General features: G+C 40.0%; 1 long non-coding RNA gene across 1 annotated transcript; it reads right to left on the bottom strand.

The window, feature by feature from the left end:
• Positions 1–1,071: 1,071 nt before the first annotated feature.
• LOC120024507 lies at positions 1,072–4,498 on the bottom strand. Its single transcript, XR_005472863.1, has 3 exons — positions 3,691–4,498; positions 1,715–1,806; positions 1,072–1,371 (listed from the first exon to the last, which is right to left on the bottom strand). It is a non-coding gene; the product is annotated as an uncharacterized LOC120024507 (long non-coding RNA).
• Between the last annotated feature and the right edge of the window lie 4,775 nt (positions 4,499–9,273).

Here is a 9,273-nt window from a genome sequence, read left to right on the forward strand (position 1 = left end):
ATTTGGGGGGGAATTACCTGTTCAATATAAGAACAGAGTTTAACCAGAGAGAATTCTCAAAATGCAATGTTAGAGTTTGCAAATAAACCATAGTCAAATATAGTATTACTTTTGAGCAGGGATTCTGTAACTTGTTAGGCCTATCTATCAGCTACCTTGAACTAATGCTGGCATTATCAGCCCTTCCAAACATGAGAGCTAACGTTAGCCTAACTAAATTAGTAACTTATCAGCTAGCTAGCTAAGTTACTTGACATAGCAGGATAGCTAACTTTAGCTAACCACTGCAATGCATAGCTACCTAAATGCTGCAAATTCTCTATTTATCTGATAACGAGTGCACATGTTAGCTAGCTAGCTTACCTTGTTTTGCCTTTGGTCGACCGACGTTGCCGTGGTTACAAACAAGCACACTTGCTCGTGGGAGAACGCCTCCGGTGGGAAGTGGTTTCCACTAGAATCCACAGCCATAAAGGCAAAATTGGCTATATCGTAAAAATGTATGAAAAAACATTTATGTCTAGTGTTAGGCATACGTTTAGCAGTGTCGTTAGGGTTAGGTTTCACATTGAATTTTAAGAATATAAATTGTAGAAGTAGGCGGAGTTTAGCCATAATTAATACTTTGTTGCATCAGGACAGTCAAGCAGGCACAATCTGGGCATTTAGTTGCAATGCGCGTAATACATCCATATACTGAGTGCATTAATGTTGACCTATTATTTTATTATTCCCAGAACCAGAATTATGCATAATTGTTTTACTTCAACATAAAAGTAACAAATCACAATTCTTAGGGGTGACCAACATTTATGCAGTAGCCAACAGCAGATGTCCCTCCTGTCTCCATGGTCCCCCAGGAGTCTGCTTCAGTTTTGATGTCAGCAGCCAAAAAGAGTTTGATTCCATGTGCATAATTTATATTTGCATAAAACATTTTAAATTGGTGGTAGAAGTACTTGCTAGTTAGCAGGGGTAGAAAAACCAGTACAAGATGTTGATACCATGTTACCCTACAACCCCAACCCACATCCTTAATGAATGTAGCCAGTAGATACAATAATTATAATTTATTTTATTGACCTGTCTGTTTTATGAAATCAACAATGAGTGGGTCATGATTCCCCATTCGTGTACATATAATGCATTCACAAAAAGTGTACAATCCCAATCTCAGTAGTTAGGCAAAATGTAATTCAAAAGAAAATCTTGTGAGTTTGGCTTAGATGGCTGTAGACACCAGTATTTGCCAGTGTTTCCCTTGCCATAACGGGTTATTGTAGCCGGAGGTCAGTTGATTTCCTGTGGCAGTGAATGACCCAGCCATGTTGGGTAATGTCAACGGCAACCAAGTGGTGTCCATGGGACCTGCTAAAAGAAGAGAAAACCGCAACTTCAATATCTTACTCTCAGGGTAGTAACACCAAAGCCACACAATACCAGTGAGCAGGAACAATGTCTCAATTCAATTAATGGTATAAAGCTGACATCCAGCGTGCCTTTGTCTGAGAATGTAATGTCATGACTGATGATAAACTGTGGACAAAATGTCATGTATTGATAGAAAGTGAACAGTGCTAGCTGCTCACACACTATATGTGTTACGTCTGGCACATATTGTGGCACCTGGTCGTTGACCTTGTTATCCGGCTTGGATATCTTGGTGAGTTTGATCATAGGAAGGAAGTGGGCCTGCCTCGGAATAAAGGGGTACCTCAGGCCGTCGGTCTTCAGACACTTAGTGTGTATGTGGTCACACTTATAACCATAAGGAAAGCACTGGACACCATCCAGACAGCACACGCTCTAGGAAACAGCAAAATACAAGTTAATGTTTTGATGTTACACATTTTAAGTAGAAATGTTTAACAATGCTGTTTATAGAAATATGCCTAACTTTACTGTGTAGTTACTAATGTAAGTAGAACGTAGCAAGCATTAATTACATAGTAGCCTAATAACAAAACTGAATATCGACAATATATTTTTACAATATATATTTATCCTGTTATCCAAGATGTAAAGTTACAGTAGACCAGGGGTCTCAAATTACCGGCCCAGATTCACAAAACACGCAAAACCGACTTACGCAAAAACCATGTAATGACCTTGGTTATATCTAAGTTATAAAATACTTTTATCCGTAGGTTCTTTTCAACGTGCTACCACCTTTAATAACATAAATGCCAACGAACAAACAACATGCGACTGAATCCTAAGTAGCCATGCCCCCCCCCCCCCCCAAATAAAATGTCAGTTAAGAATACATTTCTTCTTAAGGAACAAATCAAACATTTATTGTGGAACTGGGATTCCTGGGAGTGCACTCTGATGAAGATCATCAAAGGTAAGTGAATATTTATAATGCTTATCTGACATCTGTTGACTCCACAACATGGCGGATATCTTCTGGCTTGTTTGGGCTCTGAGCGCTGTACTCAGATTATAGCATGGTGTGCTTTTTCCGTAAAGTTTTTGGGAAATCTGACACAGCATTTGCATTAAGGAGAGGTTTATCTAAAGTTCCATGTGTAATACTTGTATCTTTTATCAATGTTTATTATGAGTATTTCTGTAAATTGATGTGGCTCTCTGCAAAATCACCGGATGTTTTGGAGGCAAAACATTACTGAACATAACACGCCAATGTAAACTGAGATTTTTGGATATAAATATGAACTTTATCGAACAAAACATACATGTATTGCGTAACATGAAGTCCTATGAGTGTCATCTGATGAAGATCATCAAAGGTTAGTGATTAATTTTATCTCTATTTCTGCTTTTTGTGACTCCTCTCTTTGGCTGGAAAAATGGCTGTGTTTTTCTGTGAATATTTGCTGACCTAACATAATCAGATGGTGTGCTTTCGTCGTAAAGCCTTTTTAAAATCGGACACGGTGGTGGGATTAACAACAATTTTATCTTAAAATGGTGTAAAATACTTGTATGTCTGAGGAATTTTAATTATGAGATTTCTGTTGTTTTGAATTTGGCGCCCTGCACTTTCACTGGCTGTTGTCATATCGATCCCGTTAACGGGATCCCAACCATAAGAAGTTTTAAGAAGGTTTTGTGAATCTGGGCCCTGTGGGCCAAATGCTGTCCTCTGGACTTTGGGGAAGAAGATCAAATGTGGCCCGAAGGCAAAATTAGTTTGAGACCCCTGAACTAGACCATGAAGCCAACATACAAGCAGAAAGACTACTCAAAGGGGAAAATAGACAGTAGCTCCACCCGCCCTCGGGGTGACGGCAGCAGGGCAGATATTTGAGCAATCACAGTGCACCATAGAGACAGAGCTCTCCACTGTTGCAGAATTGCTGCAGCATTGCTCTGGGATGATATCAGACTCAAGTGGGGGAAAGACAGGAGAGCATGGTTCCTCTGCAGCCACCTTGTTCTGCATGGGCAAACTGCTCTATGGTTGGTAATATTTCGCACACATCTGTTCCGTGGTGTTGCAGCTGTATCCGGACAGGCAACAGTGGGTTATGTTAGAGCAACACTACTTACAAACATAGTGAAAATAAAAGTTATGAGGTGATCTGTGAATACCTTGTAATTCATATGTAATGAATCTCTAATACCTCTCAGTGAGCTCTGATGAGGTTCTTCGTTTTGACCGAAAAGTTTATTTCACCATTGAAGAACTACATTTACACTAGTGGTGTCAAATTAGTTTCGTACCCATTCAGGGAAGGGACAGCAGGCGTATCCTCCATTGGTCATACAGCAGGTTGACTGATCAGAGCAGACCCTGCCACCACTAACACCAATGCAGCAAAATTCCACATCTAAGGACAGAGAATAAAATGTTATAGAAGCATTGTTTAATATGCCAAAATTGAAATTAATTATATTGTGACATACTGAATTATTTCAAATTGCAATTTCACTTACCAGGTAAGATAAGCCTATGAAACAACGTAAAGGGCGACTCCTCAAACAACGTAATTAAACAACGTAAAGGGCGACTCCTCAAACAACGCAATTAAACAACGTAATTAAACAACGTAAAGGGCGACTCCTCAAACAACGTAAATAAACAACGTTAAGACAGACTCCTTAAACAACGTAATTAAACAATGTAAAGGACGACTCCTCAAACAACGTAATTAAACAACGTAAAGGACGACTCCTCAAACAACGCAATTAAACAACGTAATTAAACAACGTAAAGGGCTACTCCTCAAACAACGTAAATAAACAACGTTAAGACAGACTCCTTAAACAACGTAATTAAAAGGACGACTCCTCAAACAACGTAATTAAACAACGTAAAGGATGACTCCCCAAACAACGCAATTAAACAACCTAAAGGGCAACCCCTCAAAAACAACACATCTTTTTAAACTGCATAGTAGATTTAATCCAACCACTTTTAATAAGGACCTAACTGACCTAACCTGATGTCAATGATACTGACCTCAATTAGGGCTAATTTCTTTATCCAGTGTGTTTTTAAGTTGCTGACACCATTCAAACCAATGAGGGTTTGGAACGTTATAGCCAATTATCTCAGAATTATATTTTTGCAGATAGAACCTTATAGTCCCAATCTTTCAAAATTGGTTATTGATGAATATCAAATGTTCAATTATGCAACAAGGATATTCCATTGCCCTCATTAGTTTAACTGGGTGAGGATTAAAGGTGAGGTGAGGATTAAAGCCTAAAAGCACTATGAACAAGACAATTTCAGCCAGTAGAGCTGATTCTCATCAGCGAAAACCTTTTCCCTGATTTATGTTCAGCTGAAGCTTGGCTGGCAGCTCAAAGACATCCCTGCAGGGAACCTGCGCGGTCATGTCACACCACGTCTCACAACAAAAGACTATACACGTGTAATTACAATTACTGTCTGCCATCTTTGTTTCTGTCTGTAATGCAACATTATATAAATTACCCGCAAAGCACTCGTTTGAGTAAATTACTACTATCCAATCATGTAGACCTACTGCTCTTATTAAAACAATGAAGGTGAAGAAGAAAAGGACAGGGCTTGGGGCAGTGAGCTGTGCTTGGTGCAGAGTGGAGTGGACAGAATAGCTTACTCTGCATACTACGCAACACATACTGTACACACTCAACACACAGAACTGTAGAGGCAGTGCAGCTGTGTGCCATGATCCTGCTGTGTGGACCATTTGTGAGCTAGCTGGCAGATGGAACGAGGATTTTGGATAAGATGCATTTGGAGAGGATCCATCATCCATCCCAAAGCATCTAAACAAGCAGATTCTCTAGTCTAAAACCGTGGTGGTTACTACAACACATTGTCTTGCTGCTGCAAGAAAGGCTTTATCATGTGTTGAATGAAAGAATCACACACCAAAACATAACATATCTTAAATCTAATCAAATCTACTCAAATTTTATTTGTCACGTGCTGAATAGAACTGGTGTAGACTTAACCGTGTAATTCTTGCTTACGAGCCCTTCCCAATGATGCAGCAGAGTAGATTTGACAAATAATAATACAAATGAAATAGTAACACAAGAGGAATAAAATATCATACACAAGAATGGAATGATATACAGGAACTACCAGGACAAGATCAATATGCAAAGGTATGAGCTATTTGAAGTAGATATGTACATGAAGGGTAAAGTGACCAGGCATCAGGCTATATATATATATATATATATATTAACAGTCAAATAAAGAGCAAAGTACACGTTTCTTTTGTACTTACACGTTAGTACAAAAACAAGAAACACACAACCCAATAATGATGATCGATTCAGAGCCATGAAGCCTATCTGAAGAGTTGGACAATAAAACCTAAACAGGGGAACTTATGTTACATCACTTTAAGGTTACACTTTACATACTATACATTCTCCCAGACACCGCAGAATAATGAATTGCAGTCATGAAACACAAAAAAAACAGCTAGATCAGCCTTAGCCTTACAAAATCCCCCAATTATGCCATCCTCAGCCTATAACAATAGTCACCAAGGCCTGGAGTTGACCGTCTATGACAGGAGCCAGTGCTAGTAGGTCTTATCATCAGTTGCAGCACTAGGGAGGCGCCGGAGAGGAGGGGCTGGGAAGCCGATGGGTCCTAATGTTCTGTCTGTAACCCTCATCTGGAGTCTGTGTAGCTACCTCTCCCAGATTCCCCCTGCACTCTGTTCTACTGCAGCCACGGTTCATTGAGTGGAGCTTGTTTCTTCAAAGGGTTTGCAGCGAGTTCAGAGGCATGTCAGTTTGGCACAGTAGCACTATGCTGATTCTCCCAACAGCCCCAAGCTAATATAGAAAAGTAGGAATAGTATGTTTACTTAACTTAAAGCTTACCATTTGACAGTATGCATCAATGACACGTCATATACACATTCCTATTAGTATTTAGGTTCTAAAATATAGGACTAAATTATATGGAATGGGGGAAGGGGTTAGGCAGGGGGAAATGCTTTACTTTATCATGACACTGAAAGCCTAATGACATAATATGGTGTATTACGAGGATATTCACTTAATTATGTAATAAGATGTGTAATCCTACTTAGTAACTTAATGGGACATGACCGGTCACATGGTGCGACCCAAACGCTTCAGCATGCCAAGGGGGGGGGGAGCAAGAGAGAGAGGGTAACTGTTCTTTTCATGACACATCATGGTAGAAGCTCCTGGAGGAGGGATGGAGTGAGGGTAGCAACGACTCTGACTAGGGCCCCGGGGCTGACCGTCACTGTCGCCCTGGTGTAACGCAGTCTGACAGACACACGCTTTCCTTGCTCTTGGCTTCTACTGGACTGGCATGACATGGGCCTTCTCCACGGAGCAGTGGGTCTCCGGAAGCAGGCACTGAAACGCGCTCGGGATATCAACCTAGTGGGGGGGAATGAATCAGTGTTGGGGATCCCAGGCTGCATCTGCTCTAGCCTGGAACTGAAGAATAATGTGTGGGGAAATCCAGTGTCATCTATGAGTCTTGCATGGCTTAGTGATGTTAGTTAGGCTTTGCTCTTTTAGTGCAACCTCTTATCCCCATTGCTTTGTGTCTGAAGAACCCAAAAAGATCTGTAACACGGTGGGGAAAATCTGCATGTTGATAAGACTAATCAAAGTAAATGAATTAACAAACCATATAACCACAATTTATGTTGGTAGTTACAGTAGAATTGACAGGGGACACATCTATGGTTGAAGTGCAGCGATAACACTGACTGCATTCTCTATTGACAGGTTAAAATATGAAATGCCCACACATTTCCAGAAGTGCTGATGTCATTGCGTTCCCAGTTAAAAGCCAATTTAGGCTTAATCCGAAAATGTGGTGGAGGCACCATATGGATGGTCTGACACAATCACAGAGCCTCTGGAGGCGTAGAGTGCAAATTGAGCTCCATACCACAAATGTTGCAACAATGGGGAGGGGGCCCCGTATAACTAACTACGCATTGACATGACCGTTTATACAGGACCAAATGTCAACCACACTCACTTCACAACAGCTCTGCGTTGCTTGGCAAAGCGCAAGAAGTTTGAATGCCTTGATTTCTGCAGAGGCCGTATCACCATAAACGCTTCACGGCCACCGCAGGCGTCCAATTGACCATGTGGCACCTTTAACAGTGCAGGGTTCCCCTCTGCTGCATCATACAACACAGTAGGATATTGGCCCATATATCTCACCTAGTACTGCCTGTTTCATACAGAAAATAGCTTTGCTATTGGAAAATGCAGTAGATGCCATCTTTACTTACAGAATTTACAGTGCCTTGAGAAAGTGTTCACACCCCTCTACTTTTTCCACTTTGTTATTACAGTCTGGATTTAAACTGGATTAAATTGAGATGTGTGTAGAACAGTGACACAAATACCTCAAAGTCAGTGAAATTATGTTTTCAGAAATGTTTAACAATTAAATTCAAAAGGAAAAGCTGAAAAGTCTCAAGTCATTAAATATTCAACCTTTTACAGCAAGCCTAAATAAATTCACAAGTAAACATTTGCTTAACTATGCCCATAAGTTGGATGGACTCACCGTGCACAAGTGTTTAACAATCTTGAAATGACTAATGTATGTACCCCACATACAGATAATTGTACAAGCAGTGAATTTTAAGCACAGATTCAACCACAAAGACAAGGGAGGTTTTCCTATGGTTTGCAAAGAAGGCTATTGATTGTTAGATGGGTATAAAAAAAAACATTTAATATCCATTTGAGCATGGTGCAGTTAAATTGTACACTTTGGTGTACACCCAGTCACTACAAAGATACAGGCGTCCTTCCTAACGCAGCTGCCGGAGAGGAAGGAAACTGCTCAGGGACCTTACCACGAGGCCAATGGGGACTTTAAAACAGTTAGAGTTTAATGGCTGTGCTGGGCAATAACAGAGGATGGATCAACAATATTGTAGTTATTCCACAATACTAACATAAAATGACAGTGAAAAGGAAGCCTGTACAGAATAAAAATATTCCAAAACACATCCTGTTTTCAATAAAGACACTATAGTAATACTACAAAAACAATGTGGCAAAGAAATACATTTTTTGTCCTGACTACAAAGCATTATGTTTGGGGCAAAGCCAACACATGACAGAGTACCACTTCAAATATTCAAGAATGGTGGTGGCTGCATCACATTATCAGTATGCTTGCCATTGGCAAGGACTAGGGATTTTTTTTTTAGGCTAAAAAGTCAGGTAAAAGCGCTAAGCACAGGCAAAATCCGAGAGGGAACCTGGTTTAGCCTGCTTTCCAACAGACACTGGGAGACAAATTCACCTTTCAGCAGGTCAATAACCTAAAACACAAGGCCAAATACACACTGGAGTTGCTTACCAAGACAACATTGAATGTTCCTGAGTGGCCTAGATAGTTTTAACTTAAATTGGCTTGAAAATCTATCGCAAGACTTGAAAATGGCTGTCTAGCAATGCTCAACAACCAACTTGACGATTTGTTTTTCAAGAACGGATATATATTGTACAAACCTAGTGTGCAATGCGCTTAGACTTACCCAGAAAGACTCAAAGCTGTAATCGCTGTCAAAGGTGATTCTAACATTGACTCAGGGGGTTGAATACTTATCTAATATTTATTTCCTGTTTAATGAAAAAATATATATAATTCCACTTTGACAGAGTATTTTTTGAAGATCATTGACAAAAAATGACAATTAAATCCATTTTAATCCCACAACATTTGGAAAAAGTTAAGGGGTGTGAATACTTTCTGAAAGCACTGTAAATTGTCTTAACATCTTCAAAGATCCCTTTGTGTAAAGGAATTCAAAACCCAGCACA

The sequence above is a fragment of the Salvelinus namaycush genome, chromosome 29 (genome assembly GCF_016432855.1).
Source record: "Salvelinus namaycush isolate Seneca chromosome 29, SaNama_1.0, whole genome shotgun sequence".
Taxonomy (NCBI): Eukaryota; Metazoa; Chordata; class Actinopteri; order Salmoniformes; family Salmonidae; genus Salvelinus; species Salvelinus namaycush.